An 18,815-nucleotide genomic window follows, 5' to 3' on the forward strand; every position below is an offset into this window, starting at 1 on the left:
AGATGTATTTTGGACTTCCTGTAGTTTTAATTCCGATTGTATTATACAACTCCGAACAGGTCACTTGCACCGGTGTGAATAAATATTTATTCACAGTCGCACAAAGTACTTTTCAGTCACAGATGCGAGTGAAATGGTTGCACCATAGAGCCCTGAGTTTATCTGCAAAGTTTTTTTTTCCCACTCAGCGTGATTAGGTTTAATGTCCCCGACAACCTCTGAAGTGCTATTTAGCATCGTGCTAATTTCATGATTTCCCCTCGCTCTGGAGCTCGAAGCGAAGCTAGCAACTCAAGGGTTAAAATGCTAATTCCATTTCGGGCTTTTGGCACTACAAAATGGCGTCATCCCTGCGCCACTCTATGGTGATTGGCTGTAGTGTAGGAGCCGCTTGATTTGATCTGCAGTGGAGTTTTTTGTGAGCGGAGGACGAAATTTAAATGTCAATATCGCAGTCTATCATCTGCATTTAATCGTGGGGAGTCAAAATCGTAATCGCGATTAATCGATATTCGATTAATTGTGCAGCCCTAATCTGCACTAAAGAAGTTTTGGGAGCAAGCAGTTCACATTTTCAACTATGAAGTCTGCAGGACAGACAAGTGCTACAGTGCATTTACAATAGCTCTCAGTATAGCTCCATTCAAATATTCAGTGACAATGGACACATGAGGCACCTTGGGTTTGCAGATTGAGCTCATTTTAAACCAGACACTAGAGAGAGACATTAGCTGAGAGACATGAGGTCATTTCCAGTAAGGGAACATAGTGAGTAACGATGCTCCCTGGTTTTTGTGGTGCTTTGTGGGATTTTTTAGGGAGCAAACGTTCCAGTGCACTGGAAGGATTTTGCAATTGAGACAACACTTAAAATGGCTGACTCCCTGGTCTCTTGAACCCATACCCTAAACTCAACAGGAAGTCAGCATTTTGATTTTTCTCTTAATTTTTTCCTCCGTTTTTTGCCATTTCCAGGCCTCGTACTTTAATGTACTCCTCCTGGAGCTTTCATCAGTTCGGCATCACATTAGTCAGTCTCATCTACAGGCATTGATGATGCTAAATTCCGAAGCTTTTGAATTTTTGCTCCTCGCCGTGGGCGTGGTGCTCTCACAAATTTAGAAGTTTCACCATGAAAAAGGAAGTTGTAATAACTCAAACATAGAATGTCCAATCTAGGGATGTCACGATACCAAAAATCTAGTAGTCGGTACTGATGCCAGCAAAAATACACGATACTCGATACCACTTTGTGTATAAATAAATAATACTTTTAACTCCTTTATTTAAACACTTGAGCATTATAAAAAACAACAGTCACATAATATAAAAAAAGCAATTACAAAATAGATATATAATAAATATGTAGGCATAAAATGTTTTTTCTTCGAGATGTTCTGAAATGAGGTCTGGTTTCGGTGTATAGTTTGGGGATCTCTGTATACATGAAGTAATTTTTGCCTGGTACCTGGGGTTGAACCGCTGAAGCAGAGGGAGGGGAGCAATCACATTTTAGCCCAGAACCTTTAGCTTGCCTTTGCCAGGAGGTTCAGACTTGGCTTTCAACAAGATAAAGAGCCAAGCATACTTCCAAATGAACGCCAAAATGCTTCAAGAAACTCAAAATCAGTGTTTTACAATGAGCTTAAAATGTCCTCCATGGTGGCATGGACCAGGACCCCTCGGTCTGCAGCATTACAGGAAGATTTCAGGTTAGACATTACGGGAAGAGTCTCGGTGCTGTTATTGTCTCTGGGGCAGACATCAGTTAACATTGTGACCCCTTCCCTGGAGAGAACAGCATTACAATTCTGAAAACAGTTTTTGTAAATAATAATTCACTACTTAAAGCATGTACCCGAGCTCCTGCTACGCAGTAACTAAAACTGTCTGCAACTCACGTGTTACTTCATTCTTTAGTTCCTTCTCTTAAGTGCAGAGCCTCTGTCAGATTGTGTGATTGATAAAGAAAAGCACATAAATGACAAAATACCAGTTTGAGTGCCTAGTGGTCTAATCAGGAAATGCTCTTTGGAAGCTCAATATATGCACTTATCCATTTGCATTTGATTTGGCTGTTAGTGCTGAGGATGTCCTTAAGGTGATGTGCTGCTTTTGGCAGATTTAGTAATTCTCTTTAGTCACATGACCACTAATGGTTTTTCTAAATTTTTATGTAGTTTATTTTGGATACAGGCAGAGGAAGCTCAGCAAAGCTTAAGAGACAGAATGGAGAGGACCCAGGTAAGCTATTTCTTCAGTGATTGTAGTCATATCTGAAAATGATTGGTCAGTTGAATGCAGATTGCTGAAGTGTGAGTGTCTGTGTGTCGTAGCCCTGCCTCCATTCTGCCCACTGTTTGCCAGCTTGGGAAACATTCTGCAGTGTGACGTGCTGCTTGGCATGCTGGGAGCTGTGCTGCAGTGGGCTATGGAGCCCAGTGGAGGACACTGGTCTGAGTCCATGCTGCAGAGGGTAAATGTTTGGATGTTTTGTTAAAATGACATGATAGTGTAGTAAATTCAACAAAATTCCACTTGCTATGCTGTGTTCATGAGCATCACTTTTTAATGACTGAGTAGTGTTCACAATTCTGTATGTGTGTGTTGCTACAGGTGCTGCACTTGATAGGCATGGCTCTGCTGGAGGAGCAGCAACAGCTAGAGAACATTGGGGATGACGATGAAGTTACTTTCAACTTCACCCTCAAAATCTCCCGTAAGTTTTGTACATCATCTCACACAATCTCAAAACCTCAAGCCTGTAGTTAGATCTGTGGTTCTTGTATCACAGGTCCTGGTGAAGCCCCCGGCAACACTACAAGCATCCTGGCTCTGTTAGAGGCCTTGCAGCGCGCGCCTCACTTGGAAGTGCACAAAGACATGATTCGCTGGATCCTTAAAGTAAAATTACATCTTGATTATGTTTGCAATTTGCCTTACTCTCTCTATGCGTGCACCTAATATGTCCACCAGGTGGCAGCCTAGCATGTTTTACAATTCGCTCACTGAAGGTAGGCGCAACATACAAAAGATGAGCGTTTTTACCATGAAGTTTAAAGCAGTGCTGCTTCATCAAGACCTGTTTGAAATCCAAGCAGTGCAACACCGCTCAAGGTGGCGTGGCTGGTAGGCAAAGCAGCACCTCTCACCACTGTGAAGCACAAATGCTTCACTGTCACAAAGCGGTTTTGCTGCTGATCATCTGTAGGTGGCCCTAGGGGTGTTTTGATGTGGCTTATTGTGCGTGTTACTTAAAAGCTGTATGTCAACATGAATATTTAAATGACATGTAAGGATTGCTTACTACACAAACTGAACTTCCATGTACTGTGATGTGTGCATTTTATTTTCCATATAGTGAAAACTGTCAGGACACCTGCACCAGGCAGAACATGTACATATAAAGGCCATGGTGTAGGCCAAGGCTAATGATGTATTGCAGTATGTACTTTGAAGAGAAACAGGCAAATTAAATGTTAGTAAAATTGTAATGCATCTTCAGTATTTAATGGTATGGTGTGTGTGTATACTTTTTAGTGCACAAATGTGTTCTATTGAACATATGCTTAGTTTTGCAAGACTTTGATTGTGTATGCATGTAGTTCTAACTGCACTGCTGTATCGTTTTCTTGTAAAAGTATTTTCCTAAATTATGTGTCTTTTTCTACACAGATGGTGGTTAGCATTAAAACGATGCGCGAGTGCACAGCTGCTGCACCTCCCTGTGAAGGAACTGGGCACTGTCACAAGGAGGTCAGACTTTGAGCAACTTTCTATTCCACTGACATATTAACCATTACCCTTTAAAGTGTTGAAGAGCTTAAATCTACGTGCGTGTGTGTGTGTGTGTGTGTGTGTGTGTGTGTGTGTGTGTGTGTGTGTGTGTGTGTGTGTGTGTGTGTGTGTGTGTGTGTGTGTGTGTGTGTGTGTGTGTGTGTGTGTTGCAGACTGTGTGGGACAAAGACAAAGCATAGAGAAAAAGGAAAGCTGAACTGTGCTGGAAAAAGACCATGGCTCAAACATTAGAGAGCCAGAGTCATTTTATCAATAAGTACATAGATCTGCTCACGCAGGATTCAGAGGCTCTGGACGTCTCAGCCTCTACATCAGCAGAGCATAGATACCTAAGCATGCTCGTAGTGACACAGTGTTCTTTATAAGTCAACTTGTATTATATTCTCAATATCCAGTCAGTACATTTATGTCAGTAAATCCATGCATCAACACTTCCTTGACTTTGCTGAGCAGTTGTCTGTTCTTTGTCCTAAAAGTTCTTGCATTTAATGGTGGTCTTCACATAACATAAGTAAATTCCCATCCTTAAACTCTTTATCTTGCATATTCATTTGGAGCATTTTCTGTTAGGGTAAATGAGTAGAGAGGATCCTAGGCCATTTTTAGCAATTTCCTGGTGATTAAAAAAAGATGAACCCATTTATTCAACATTGATTATTTTAACAAATTCAGAAGTACCTTAACATAAAATTAAGGTTATAGTGTACTTGTAACCATCCGTCTCTGCTTGGTACAGCCCCAGTTCATGTGACGGTGCTCTGGTGTGTGTGGGACCTCGTCGTTGGCGTGCCAGAGGAGGAGAGAGGAGGCAGATGGAGATGTGTATCCTGTGTCACGAAGCGCAGGAGATCCTACCTGATGGCGCCGTCATGGTGCTCGCTGCCTTTGTCCAACGCTCTACGGTCATGTCCGAGAACCACAAAAGACCCCCTCACAATCCAGGTAAGGTTATGGTTTACAGTGTGCAAGTCAAGTAATTGGATAGGTTTGAGTAGCCAGTGTGCTTATTTCTGGAGGATACATGTGTGTTCCAGAGAGCTATGATCCCCTCTTCATGCACCCTGACCTGTCCTTTGGTACCCATACCGGCAGCTGTGGCCACATCATGCACTCTCACTGCTGGCAGAGCTGAGGAGTTGGGCAAAATGTTACTTCTAGACAGCCTTCTACTTAATCCCAAATAAAAAGTTTTGCTGCTTTCAAATGTTTGTGGATATAGGCAATAGAATCAGCAGCTAACAGTAAATAGTTTGTCTAGAAAATAATATGACCTCTGTATGAGCAATCACAATAAATTAGCTAATATTAATCAATCAGTCTGGATGTTTTGTGACCGAAAAGTCAAAAATCTAATCTGTGATGTACAGGAAAGTCTTCATGGATGTGTGGTGATCGATAAGATGTAGATCCAAATTGGATGTGTTTGGCTTAAATATGCGATCTGCAGATAGATATATTTTTTTGTCCCAATACAGTGAGCTGATCATCGACACAAAGCATGAAACAAAGCTTGCTATGTGCACTTGACTATTTTTCACTGTCTTAGATCAAGCCAGTGTTACTTTCGTAGTCTGTAAACTTATTGCGCCTCATGGGGAAGCAAAGAATGTTAACCTGATCTGACCTTAGGAGTAAGTGCAGTTCAGTTCAATTTTATTTGTATAGCGCTTTTTACAATAGACATTGTCTCAAAGCAGCTTTACAGAAATATCAACATGGTATACAGATATTAAAGGTGTGAATTCATCCCAACTGAGCAAGACACTGAGTGGCGACGGTGGCGAGGAAAAACTCCCTAAGGTGTTTTAAGAGGAAGAAACCTTGAGAGGAACCCGACTCAGAAGGAACCCGTCCTCATCTGGGTAACAACAGATAGTGTGAAAAAGTTCATTATGGATTCATATGAAGTCTGTATGGCCTTAGGAGCAGCCAGAGAGTATCAAAAGCTAAAGAAATCAGGTGATTGAACTTGTTATATATACATCAGAATATATCCACTGGACATTATTAAAGTATAATGAGGTGGGGGTCAGAGTGCAGGCTGCTGTGTTAATGCAGGTCTTTGAATATCAATGATGCAAACAGGGAGGAGAAATGTAACAGGTATTTACATACCAGTCAGTATGTGTGTGTGTGTGTGTGTGTGTGTGTGTGTGTGTGTGTGTGTATATGTGTGTATATGTGTGTGTCTCTGCACCACTTAACTCCTGTCTCCCATTTTTACTGCATTTGTAAAACTGGAGACACTGCAGGGGGAAACCACTCAAACCCTGTAGTGTGTGAATCTCCCAGAGCTTACACATTCAAACTGAAACTACACAAGCACTACAAACGTGTGTGTGTGTGTGTTTGTATTTGTGTAACAAATAAAGTAGCAGTAAACCATTTTTGTTTTGATCTTGATGTATGTTTTGGATCACTGTCCTGCTGGAAGATCCAACCACGGCCAATTTGAAGCTTTCTGTCAGAGGCAGTCAGGTTTTCATTTAATATCTGTTGATTTTTGATAGTTCATGATGCCATGTATCCTTTCTCTGTACCGTCACTTTGGGGTGGTAGTTACATCCATCGACTTGGATAAGCAAGTTACAAGCCATCGATAAGGGAAACCTGAGATCAAGATACATCTCAGGTTTTATTTATTTATTTTCATTTATTTATTTATTTTTTTAAGAACTCACTTTTTACATTCCTTCTAATAAGTCGCCTAAATGCATTCTTAAATTCATTCTGCTTAAGGCACTCCACAAAAGCTTAGTGGAGTAGTACTCCAGCTACCCAGGAGTAGTTGATTAAAAACAGTCGAGAGTATTTGTTTATAAAACTAATTGTTGAAGCCCTAAAAAGAGCAGTGTTCCTGTGGACCTCAGGGGAAGCAGTAAGGAGCTCTGTTCATTTGAGAACTTTAAGAAAAGTAACCTGGGTGAAGCTCTTCATGAATCTGGGAGATGTTGAGTATGTGCAAAAAATTTAAATATAACATTTAAAAAGTTTAAGATTTCACAGCATATTTGTGTGCATGTTATTTCAGTATTAATGTTCTTATTATTATTTTAAAACTTTTTTTTTAAAAAACAAAAAAACACATGTGCCAGGGTGTACAAACGTTTTTTTTTTTTTTTCCTGGTTGCGTATTTAAAATTCTTACTTGAACCGGTACATCTATACGATATATTTTCGTCATGTGTGTGCTTGTGTGTGTATTTGCACATGTATGTGCACCCATTTCGGTACTTCTCTAAGCAGGAGCTGAAGGAGCTTTTCACACTGGAGGACACGTACTCGTCCTCCATTCGGCTGCAGCTGCAGTCGCTCCACTCGTCTGCGTGCCGCTCCGACCCTGAGCTGCAGTGCCACATCTCCTCTCTGAAGGGCATGAATGTGTTTGGCGTGTCCCGTCATGACTTGCTGTTCTCTAATGAGGATACTCTGCAGGACGAGGACAAATATGGTCACAATTTGGCCCATATCTGTTCAGCGGTGCTATATCTAGGCCATATGTGACGGATAATACCCACATGTGGCCCAAACGTACTTGCTATTTGGGATGTCTGGTTGGGGTGTGAAAATTTTAGATGCTGGATTGACAGTTATATTATTAAATAACAATATGAACAGCAAGATTATTAATTGGACTAGCATAAGTAATGAAAATAGCAAATGTTAATATTCATAAATACAGGTAATGGGATTTAGTGTTAATAGTGTAAGAGTAAGTGTAAATATGAATCTGAAACAGATGTGGCTGTTCATCTCAGTGCTTTAATTGAAGAAAAAGTCAAAAAAAGTTTAGCCATGTTGCATAACGTACATAAAGGGCAAGCAGGCGGAGCTTGTGTCCCCAAACATGATCAGTGCTTGCTTTGATGTACAAAACTCCTCATATGGCATAGAGCATGCACCATACAGCATTCCTCAAATCTAGGCCTAATTCTAAACCACTTTAGCTGGAAGACCCACCCACACACTGTGTGTGTCAGTGACTGTGTCTGTATGGTTGGATGATGAGCAGGTGTGTGTGTGTGTGTGTCAGTGCCTCGAGTGTCTGTACAGTAAGCTGATGAGCAGTTGTATCTCACTGTCTCCAGTGTTAATGTCAATGGCCTTCAGAAAAAAGTCCAGTGCTTCCTGTTTCCTCCCTTCAGACAAACACTGTTTCCCAGAATGCACCAGTGAATCAAACGATTCCTCTTGATGTTTGACATCATTTGGACTCTGCACTTCAGTGGCTGCACACTGATGCACAACTTCACTAGAGGCCAGTTGAACGTCAGTGAAGCTCTTTACCATCACCTTCCTCTTCCTCCTCAGACTCAACCATGTGTTCACTAGGCTCTGGCTCGTCCTCTGGCTCCTCCCACTCCTCTAATTGTTCCTCTTTCGTCTCTTGTTCCTCCTCTTCCTCCTCCATATCCTGCAGCTGTGACTGTACTCATGAGCGTCGTGATGCGATTGATGTGTTTATGCTGCATCTGCGGTTGGTGCCATTATTCAGCATGGATTTGGGTGTGGAAGATCTGAGGCCCATGAAGCTGCGAGCTAATGGATTGCTAGCCAAAACAGGTTTCTCCACCTCTTCTTCTTCTTCATGCCCCTCTTCCTCACCATCATAGATGACTCGCAGTTTTTTTTTCTTGGTGGGGCAGAACAAGGACTCGTCTGCTGCAGTGAAATATACTGACTTCTGCCTACCACTATCATTGTTGGGTGTGGGGTCAGATTCATCTATAGCTCCAATGGCAGAGGTTTAGATGCATCAGAATCAAACTCGATACAGGCTTTTGAATCAAAGTCCACGTCTGATAATGCTTTTGGTATGTTTGACTCAATTCCCAACAGAACTACAGATGAATCTGATTGCTTGAAAGGAGAAATGTGCAAGGTCTGATTCGAGTGAGTGTGTATGATCAGATTTCTCCTCTATGATTAAACGCTCCTCATCATTTATGCTCTTAAACACTTGTCCAAAATCACTGTCCTGTCACCTGTGTAGATAAATCCATCACATGCTCATCCTTCACCTCCTTCCCTCCATCCATGCTCATCATCTCCAGCTCGTCTGATCCTGATTGGGTGAGATCCACCACGGCAGGTGGGCTGAGGTTATGGCAGGGTGGCGTGGTTTTGACATCATCCATCGTCGTGTGTTGGTCTGGGCCCTGTTGCCTTGACAGCGGGAGCCAACTGGGTCCTGAGTTCTGATTAACGCTGTCCATCATGAGGCTGTGCAGCTGTGACTCGGCCTGGACCAGGTCCTGCGCTTTCTGCACACGCTGGTCACTGTAAATACAACACATACAAATACAACAGCACGGCACACTCCTGACTTCAAAAAAGAAATTGCAAGCATTCTAGCAAAAACTTTCAAAAACAATTCCTCTATTGAGAACTGCCCTCCTGCTTTCTGGACTTTTCTTACTCAGCAAGAAAAAGAAAAGAGAAACTTCAGCTCTGGTACAACCGACCTTTTACTACGCATAGAACATCTCTATTTGAGGAAGAGTAAGAAAACATATAGTTAAAAGTAAAAATACTAAAGTGTACCGTACCCCTAAAGCTGATTGTTTGGTGGGGAGGTGTGTCTGATTGCTTATTCGGAAACAATCTGATGAGACGCTGTGACATTTATTTCTTCTGGTTTAGTCAAATTCAGATTAATGTTGTTTACAACACGGACAGCAGAAAATCCAGGTGGAGGAGTTTCAGTTTCTGACACTGTGGTCTCAATATCTTTAGAACGAGGAACTGAACTCTCCATACCTCCTGAACCACACCCTGATCACAAGCACTTGGTGCTAATGGGCTAGGGGTTAGGCTTTTGGAGTTAAGGGGTTAGGGGTAGAGAAGATGAGTTAGGCTGTAGGAAATTACCTCTGTTACAGTGTTGGTGGACTTGAAATGTGTAGTTTGTGGAATATCAGTAAGACTGTAATTCCCAGAATGCACTGCATGAGATGAGAGTGAAGAGGGTGCAGGATTCTCTGCAGTGCCAGTGTACACCTCAGAGCTCTGGACTCGAAACATTACATACTGAAACCCTGCAAGACAGAATTGTGTCCATAGCACATTATCAGTCTTACCCTGTGTGTGTGTGTGTGTGTGTGTGTCTGTCTGTGTGGTCACTTCTTCCATAAGGCATGTGTTGAGCCATGGCTTATGGATCACAGGACCTGCCCGATGCATGTGTGACATCCTCAAATCCCTCAGAGTAGAGGTGAGGTGTGTGCGTAAATGGATTCATGAGAGTTTCTCATCTCTCTAGAGACGGATGTTGAGGAGCAGCACATGTAGACGGTCACTTCTGATTTGCATTCGTTTCCCAGCAGCACTGAGTACTTTCACACACACTGTGACTCAGTCTCCAGCATACACCCCAACTCCGAGTCTCTCACACAGCGATCAATCTCTATGAATCTCTGCATGCAACAGAGCAGCTGGGTCCTGCTGACCACACACATGAAGGTGAGAAGTGCGCGTACACACACACACACACACACACTGTATTTCAGCCTGCCTTGCTTAATTCCAGAAGCTGCTGCTAATAAGCTAGTTTTTTCACTGTGTGTGTGTGTGTGTTTGTGTGTGTGGAGGAGGGGGGTTTGTATTATTTTGGAAGCACACACCTGTATTTGGACTAAACATACTAGCATGACCACAAAAAGATTCAAGATCATGGCTCTACTGACGAGAGGCCATCAGGTTTGAGAGAACGCTGATATTCTTGTCCTGGGTTCAATGGAAACATGGTGTCAGAATGTGCGCTGGTCTGTCAATACAGTTCCCTCTGAAAGGTTTGGAACAGCAAGCCCAGGATTTATTTTTATTATACACTGAAGACATTTGGCTTTGCGATATGTTGGTGATTTTAAGGACATTCCAAACATGTTCCAATATTTTTGATCATTTGAAAAATGGGTAGGTTTAAACAAGGTGCCATATTTTAAGTTGTTTGACCAGAATTTAATTTCCTAATATTTACAACTAAATTTGTTAATCAACTCCTATTCATCGTTTGATCTCAAGCCCAAATGTTTCCAGTATATAGCAAACCAAAATAATTGCCCTTGCTGTTCTAATACTTTTCTCCATCTAATGGGAATAGCTCAGCAGCGGTGTTCTTCACAGTGGCTGACAGTTTTTGGTCTTGGTCTTGTCACTGAGTTGACCTGTGGAGATCCAGGGCAGGTTTCATGGTGATTTTCTCTGGCAGGTGGGGCATCTTCAAGTTACTTGGTTACAGTTATATTTCTATAGCACTTTTCTAGACACTCAAAGTGCTTTACACTGGGAGGAGACCACTAGTGTGTATCTTCCACCTGGATGATGGGACAGCAGTCATAGTGTTCCAGAACTCCCACCACAAACAAGCTATTACTGGAGAGGAGAGAGTGATGTAGCCAATTCAGAGATGGGGATTATTAGGGGGTGATTGAGAAGGTCAATGAGGGAATTTGGGCAGGACACTGCGGTTATACCCATACTCTTTTTTTAATTTATTTTTTATTTATTTATGTTTTATATTTTTAATGACCACAGAGAGTCAGGACCTCAGTTTAATGTCTCATCCAAAAGACAGTGCTGTTTATACAGTAGTGTCCCCGTCACTATTTTGGGGCATTAGACCCCACACAGACCACAGGGTGAGCCCCCCCTGCTGGTCTCACTAATACCACTTCCATCAGCAAGCTTAGTTTTCCCTAGGAGGTCTCCCAGTACTGCCCAGGCTCAACCCTGCTTATCTTCAGTGGGACGCCAGGCAAGAGCTGTAGGGAGAGATGGCTCTGGTCATGTTTTTCTGCATTCAGTGATGGACTGGGAAACTGTTGTTTTCTTGTAGCTGCCCTAACTGTTTAGGAGGGTGTGCTCCTCAGTGCAGAGGTACGCTTCCATACGGAGGCTCTATTCAGTGACTGTATCCTGTGCTGTGATTGGCTTGCAGGTTTGGAGGCAGTGTGTTTGAAGTGCCACTGCACTACGATAACCCCGCCTTTGAGAGTGAAACTCGCAGCTAGGAGACCAGCAAAACACACTGTGACTGTAAACACACACACACACAACATGCGCACATGTTCACATACACTATACATACATTTACAGTCACAGGTTTGGATTTAAAAATGCATTTTATTTAATTTCTGTGTGTGAGTTATTTAATGACCTCATGCTGTGGTTAATGGGAGGAAAATCTCTTCTCTTTATCTCTGGGGTGTGTGTACTGGAGAAACACACAGTTCACTAGCTCCCTCTGCTGGACATGTGTTGCATTACCTCTCTCTTTCTCACACATACAGTCAGTATATACTGAATTTGCCATGTGACAGGTGTTCCTGGTTCAGTATGGGTGGAGCTTATGTAAATTTTTTTCAACTTAATCATGTGACATCCGTTAGCTTTTCTTTCCACTTGTTCAGCTTGATCATGTATTTAATGCTGTATAGCGACTGCTGGGAGGTAACGTTAATGTTCGCTGTGTTAACTAGTGCTGTGGGTAGGTGACGGGCTAGCACAGCTGATATTACTAAACTATTATACTGTTTAATTATAGGCAGGCTTTTATGCCCACAAATACTAAAGAAATAAAAACAGAAGCTAGTGGTAATGTTATACAGTTCAGATTATACTTAAGCTCCCCCCTCACACATAGACACGCCTGTCAATTGGCACAAGAAAGCTTGCTATTTTTCAAAAAAAAAAAAAAAACAACTTAAAATTATTCTAATTTTACTAACTATTTTACAAAATATCAAAATGTGTCCTTTTATGTGTGTGTGCTTCACAACGTGGCCTTATTGGTATCTTCTGTACTCTATGAACTACTGATCTGAACTGTTAAATAAGAGGTGTAATTTTAATCAAATTATAGTGATATGAAAATGTAAACTGTAAATAAAGTCTCTTTTTATCATGAATGTGCGTGTGTCCACCTGGTCCCTTGGCATGAGCGGGGATATTTATCTAGAGTATCAGTTACTGTACGAAGTCTGTAGTAACAGCCATTCTCTTAAGATGATTTAATGGAGCTTGCATTTAAAGTGTAACTTGTACTTTAGTTTTCTTCATTTTCCCAAAATTTAACACTAGATATTTCACAGTACATGAATACCACATGGAGATACAAACTTTATAGTTGACGTGAAGGTAACACTGTTTACACAAGGGTAATAGGGTTGACACTGAGGTAACACTGTTTACACAAGGATAACAGGCTTGACACTGAGGTAATGCTGTTTACACAAGGGTAACAGGCTTGAAACTGAGGTAACACTGGTTACACAAGGGTAACAGGCTTGACACTGAGGTAACAGGGTTTACGACCTTTAAGTGTAGAGATCTGATTAATTTTATGTACATATGTGTGTTCATGAATAAAAAAAAGTACTGTTGTGTCTGCTCAACTTTTTTTTGCCGAGGGCTATGCAAATTGAATTTAAATTCACTAGTCTTACTTAAATTTCCTATATTAACTTGTAGATTTTAATTATAAATATATTTTCTAATAATTATAGTCTCTATTGTATCACTGGAACAATGGCCCATATACACTCAGCTAATCACGTCACAGCAGCACTGTACATGAAATCATGCAGCTACAGGTCAATAGCTTTATTAATGTACACATCAAACATGTATTATTGTGTATGGGGAGGACCGGGTGGGTGTGAGACCCAGTTTCTGTCCCAATTTCTGTCCCAGTCTGGCCCGGCTCCTTCAGGAACTACTTTATGTGATGTTGTGTATATCAGCTGCTTGTTTCTTCTTGGCCTTTACACACAGTAAATGTTTACTGTTCTGCAATTCTACATGTTTTTATTCTTTTGACCACTAGGGGTCTCCAATGTAAACCCTTGGGAAATTAAACATTTTCAACACATCTGTAATAAAGCTGCAACTTTTGGGGTTTTTTTTTTGGAGAGTTTTTTCAGGTTTGGAGGGTTTGAGGGGTTTTTGGACTGTTTCGGCGGGTTTTTTGGGTTTTGAGTTTTTTAGCATTTCGGAGGTTTCAAAAGTTTTCTGATTTATTTTTTATTTTTTAGGGGTTTCGGAGGATTTTGTAGGGTTTTGCAGGTTTTTTAGAGTGTTTCGGAAAGTTTTTTTCTTTTATACTTTTTTTTTAATGTTTTGGAGAGCATTGGAGTGTGATGATCATGGTGACAATGTTGACGATGTTGATGACGATGAAGATGATGATGACTGCAACGATGATGATAACTATGACAATGACGATGATATGACTGCGATGACGATGATGATTACGATGATGGTGACGACAATGATGACAGTGACTATGATGATCACGGCAATGAGGGTGACGATGATAATGACGATTATGAGGACAATAATGATGATGGTGATAATGGTGGTGATGATGGTGATGATGATCTGAAGTCTTTATTTTCTCCTACAGCGTGTATGAAGCAGCGCTGCACGGAGCAGATGAGGGAATGTCTGGACTGGATTATGGCTGAATGTAAGAATTTGTATTCAAAATTTCTGCAAAGTATGGTGATCTCCTTCATACAGAAGTCAGATGGTTGAGTAGGAGTAAGGTACTTCACCATTTTATTTCCTTGGTGAGTGAAATTAAGGCTTTAATGGAACCGGGGGGGACTAACCTGTTGTCTTATGGCTGCTTGATCTTGCATTCTTGGCTGATGTGATGGAGAAACTGAATCAGCTCAATCTACAGTTACAAGGTAAAGACAAAACCATATGTGATATGATCAGTGCTGTGAAGGTATTTAAAGCAAAACTGTAATTTTACCTTTAGCAATTGAAAAACAAAAGATTGCAACACTTCCCCTCATTGGTAAAGACAGAAAGAAAGCCATGCAAATGCAACCAAAATTTTGGATGTCCTCGAGTATTGTGACCTCCTGTCCAGGCTTGGGCAGGAATCTGAGGAAAGGTTCAGCGATTTTGAAAATCTTGAGACATGTGTGGCATTTGTTGCCGTCTTTCATGGAGATAGACATGGATCACATTTCAAAGCAGATGGCTGAACTGTTCAGTGTCAATGCTGTAGAGATAGAGTTGGAGGTTATTAATCTCCAAAATCATATCCAGCTGAAATCTCAGCAACATTCACAAAATTTCTGGAGACTTGTAGACCCAGAAAACTACAAGAACATTCACCAAGCTGCCCTCAAACATCTGCTTTATTTGGATCTACAGACCTTTGTGAAGCAGCGTGTTCTGATATGAACGTGATCGAATCTAAATTCAGAACAAGACTGACAGATGAACATTTAAATAATTGCATAAGAGTGAACCTAAGTGCATACACACCAGCATATACCTCCCTTGTGGAATCAATGCAGTGTCAGTCAGCTCATTAACTGTAAATAAGTGTGAATGCACTTCATGTCATATTGGATATTCTGTGTTTACAAACAGCAAAGAAGCACTAAGAATTCAAGTGGGAAGCAGAAAGAGTTGTGGGAGGCCTAAGGCACATTAGGTTGACCCATTTATTTTCAGGCAGGTGATTCCTTCCTTTTGTGCCAACTACCATAAAGCACCTCCAAGTTACAATCCGTGCTTTGGCCGGGAATCAAACCCAGGTCAACTGCTTGGAAGGCAGCTATGCTCACCTCTATACCACCAATGTCATGCTGGGCAATTCAACGCTGCTGAACAAAGTTTAAGTATGTGCTCTTCTCATCAGAAGACCATAGGCAACAGCTAAAGGGAGATTCTGTTGTGGTTTCTGTAGTGTAGTGGTTATCACGTTTGCCTAACATGCAAAAGGTCCCTGGTTTGAGACCGGGCAGAAACAAGCTAGAAATTTTGAACTTTGCTTTAATAACTGACCGGTTGTCATCACCGTAGGATCAGGTCCTCTAGGAACAGCCGGAAAGCGAGACCTTGGACAGAGCAGATTTCCTTCTTTTGTGCTTTTGTAGCAAAGCAGTGAACATTTGCTTACGAAATGAAAGGGAGTCTCTGGTTTTCCACAGAAAGTGGAAGCCTGGCTCTTTCGTTGCTCAATAAGACTCTGAACGTGACTGGAAAATTTTCCGTAAAGTACTGGTCGCCAAGTTCACCTATCAGCAAGAGGTCTACGCCCGAAAAAGGCTGGGAGCGGCTTCCCTTCCATTGAGCCTTTTGTAGCAAGGCAGATAACAGCTGCTTGCAAAATCACAGGCAGGTTCTGCTTTTCCACTGATTGTGGGAGCCTGGCTCTTTCCTTCATCAAGAAGACAAGAGTAATGATGCGCTTGATTCGAGGGGTAGGGGTAGACATGGCCAGGGAAGAAGAGAAACAATACAGAGCAGCAAGTAGTTACACAGACTCCTGAATGTTCTCCATAACCATACATTTCATGTAAACACCAACCAGAAAAACTGAAAATATATGTACACACTGTATTTCACAATAATTAACAATGGTCAAGTCCATCAATAACGCAAATGTCCAAGTCTGTTAAGTTCAGTACCCCAACTAAACTTTCTAAATCTTACGCTTCGGTCCCCATTTGGGCGCCACTCTGTAGCGTGGTACCTTATGGGGTTTGGACGCCAGACAGTTCAAATTAACAGTCACTTATAACTTATAATTTGGACATCACTCAGAATAAGGCTACTCAATTCTTACAAAATAAGTTTATTATTATTTATGCAATAAACATAAGAAAATACAGATCGTTTCAGTCATAGAAACCGAAATAATGAAAACCAAAAAGTTCCCCTACGTGGGATTAATAAACGCACCCATAAGGAAATAAGGCTCTATTCATAAAAGAAACTTTTCACACACAAAAGGCAGAAAAAAACATTTAACCCCAAAATAATTCTTAACCAAAACAAAAAAGTTGTTCACTTTAAAGCTGCACTTCAATGGCGGTGATTTAGGCGTACGGGAGTTCGTGAACCCGAAAGCATGGGAAACCGGCAGTCAGATTCCGCTCAACACTCGGAGTTCTTTACAGACAGTAACATCCAACGATTTAAACATACTGGTTCTCCACAAAAGTATTAAAGAAAGGATCTCAAACCCGTGATGTGCCTCCGAACCCTCAAAACTCCGCTCGCTCGTTTATTCACCTTGGCAGAATATTCCCGAAGTGTTCGCCAGCCTCCTGAATCAATATCCACAAGGTTATAATCCACAGTAAGAGCATTAGCATGGTCCTTGGCAAACACACACCATCAGTTCCGCCATTCCCACCTGGCTCTCATTTCCGCGTCCCGCTTTCTCTCATCTAGTCACCTGTTCTTTTTATTGCTTCCTAAGACCCCACCCTTCTCTTCATCTCTTTTTTTACTTCCGTTAATTAAAACACCACGGAATGGAACGGACTCCGCTTCTGCGTCACTAAATGGTAAAATGGTAAATGGCACAGTTATAGCCAAAGCGCTTTACACTGTGTCTCATTCACCCATTCGCACACCAATGATAGCAGAGCTGCCATACAAGGCGCTAACTTGCCATCGGGAGCAACTTGGGGTTCATTGTCTTGCCCAAGGACACTTCGGCATGTGGAGTCCTGCTGGCCGGGAATCAAACAGCCAACCCTACGATTAGTGGACAACCCGCTCTACCACCTGATCCACAGCCGCCCCTGTCACTGTGCAGCTATCTGTTACAAATGAATGGGAAAATATCCTTGGCATCCCTGCAATTCAAGGATGTTGTAATTGGTAAGTTGTGATGTCAAAAGTATCTGTACCAAGTTGATACTAAAATTTTAAAAAGAATGATACGATAAGTTTTTTTTTTCAGTATCGGCTGTACCAAGTATTCTTCTGCTTTCTGACTGACTTTCTTTTGTAGGTATTAATTAACCGTGATTTCCACTCAGCCATCTTACTGCAATTTGTGTAGGTTAGGAATAAGACTGAGGATGGAGTTGTACAGTTTTGTAGTGTGTATCGTTTGTAAATATTGTTAACTTCTTTACCATAGCCATGCTGAGGGAGGTGTTGACTAAATTAGAGATGGTGCTGGACCAACAAACCACTGAGATTGCTTCAACTACAGGTGTTCCAAGTGCAGTCTTTGGATATTGATGATGATTTACTGCCCTGCAAGATCTTCCTCAACTGCATAGTCTGGAGCGAAGGATGCAACAGAGCCCAGATTACAAGCAAAATCTGGTGAGAATTTTTTTACTTTTTTTGTTAACAATTGCTTGCACAATTACACAGCTACTGAGAGTGTTTGTTTTCTCAAGGTGACACACTCGTACTCATTCAACACCACTTTGATATGAGGGAACAGTTATGACCTAATCTTTGGTAGAGGAGCAAAACATGGAAAGCACACAGGGCAGGGTAACTGCAGGAGTAGTGAGAAGCACTGACACAGTTGACAAGGCAATACATGCTTATTAATTATTTATATTTTATATTATATTATTGTTTTAAAAATCATCGGTTTCGGGTAAACTGGTTGGCGCTTATTGACAGGGCAGATGTGCTCGACTGCACCTGGCGCATACTGAAGAGGGTGACTGCTAACTCCCTGGCAAAGAACCTCAATTGGAGGGGAGTCGATGGAAAGACTTCACTGGCCACTCTCAAACTTGGAGAGGTCATGATTGGTAAGTATATCTGTTTACATACAGAATTAGCTGTCTCTCTCAGATGATATGTAAGGGGTAATCCACAGCTAGATGTGCATTAAACGATTTTAGTGCATGATGTGGAGGAAAAGAACCACTCGTTCAAATCGTCACCTAGCCATGGATTACCCCGCTTATACCATGGTCTTTCCACAATTAATAAAGTTAAAGCTGTCATTGATTTTAGAAGCACAAACTTTGATTAGAAGTTTAAAATGACAGTTAATTTCTATTAGTTAGGTCGTTAGATCTGGAATTTTGCCCGATATAAATCAGACACAGAGATAAAGTAGTGTGATGAGATTACATTTATTTGAATGAATTGACAGATATCTATCAGAGACAGAGAGATTAATCATGTATGAATTTCCTGCATCATGTGCCTCTCAGCAGTCAGTCAGTGAGTTTACATGGACCACAATAATCCACTGTTAACCCGATTAAGACGATACT

General features: G+C 41.4%; 1 protein-coding gene, 1 long non-coding RNA gene and 1 other non-coding gene across 6 annotated transcripts in view; 2 read left to right on the forward strand and 1 right to left on the reverse strand.

Annotated features, from left to right (window-relative positions):
* The window catches only part of LOC128630122 (NACHT, LRR and PYD domains-containing protein 12), a 462,144-nt gene that overhangs the window by 211,245 nt on the left and 232,084 nt on the right, over window positions 1-18,815 (reverse strand). The gene's annotated exons all lie outside the window — the stretch shown is intronic.
* LOC128630203 (uncharacterized) lies at window positions 2,214-5,239 on the forward strand. 2 transcript variants are annotated; one of them, XR_008394587.1, is made up of 5 exons: window positions 2,214-2,244; window positions 2,337-2,476; window positions 2,617-3,756; window positions 3,951-4,740; window positions 4,833-5,239. It is a non-coding gene; the product is annotated as an uncharacterized LOC128630203 (long non-coding RNA). The 2 variants fall into 2 exon arrangements; XR_008394586.1 differs by having other exon boundaries at window positions 3,951-5,239.
* Window positions 15,502-15,574, forward strand: trnav-aac (transfer RNA valine (anticodon AAC)). Its single transcript has one exon. It is a non-coding gene; the product is annotated as a tRNA-Val (tRNA).

This window comes from Ictalurus punctatus, unplaced genomic scaffold (genome assembly GCF_001660625.3).
Source record: "Ictalurus punctatus breed USDA103 unplaced genomic scaffold, Coco_2.0 Super-Scaffold_100046, whole genome shotgun sequence".
Classification (NCBI taxonomy): domain Eukaryota; kingdom Metazoa; phylum Chordata; class Actinopteri; order Siluriformes; family Ictaluridae; genus Ictalurus; species Ictalurus punctatus.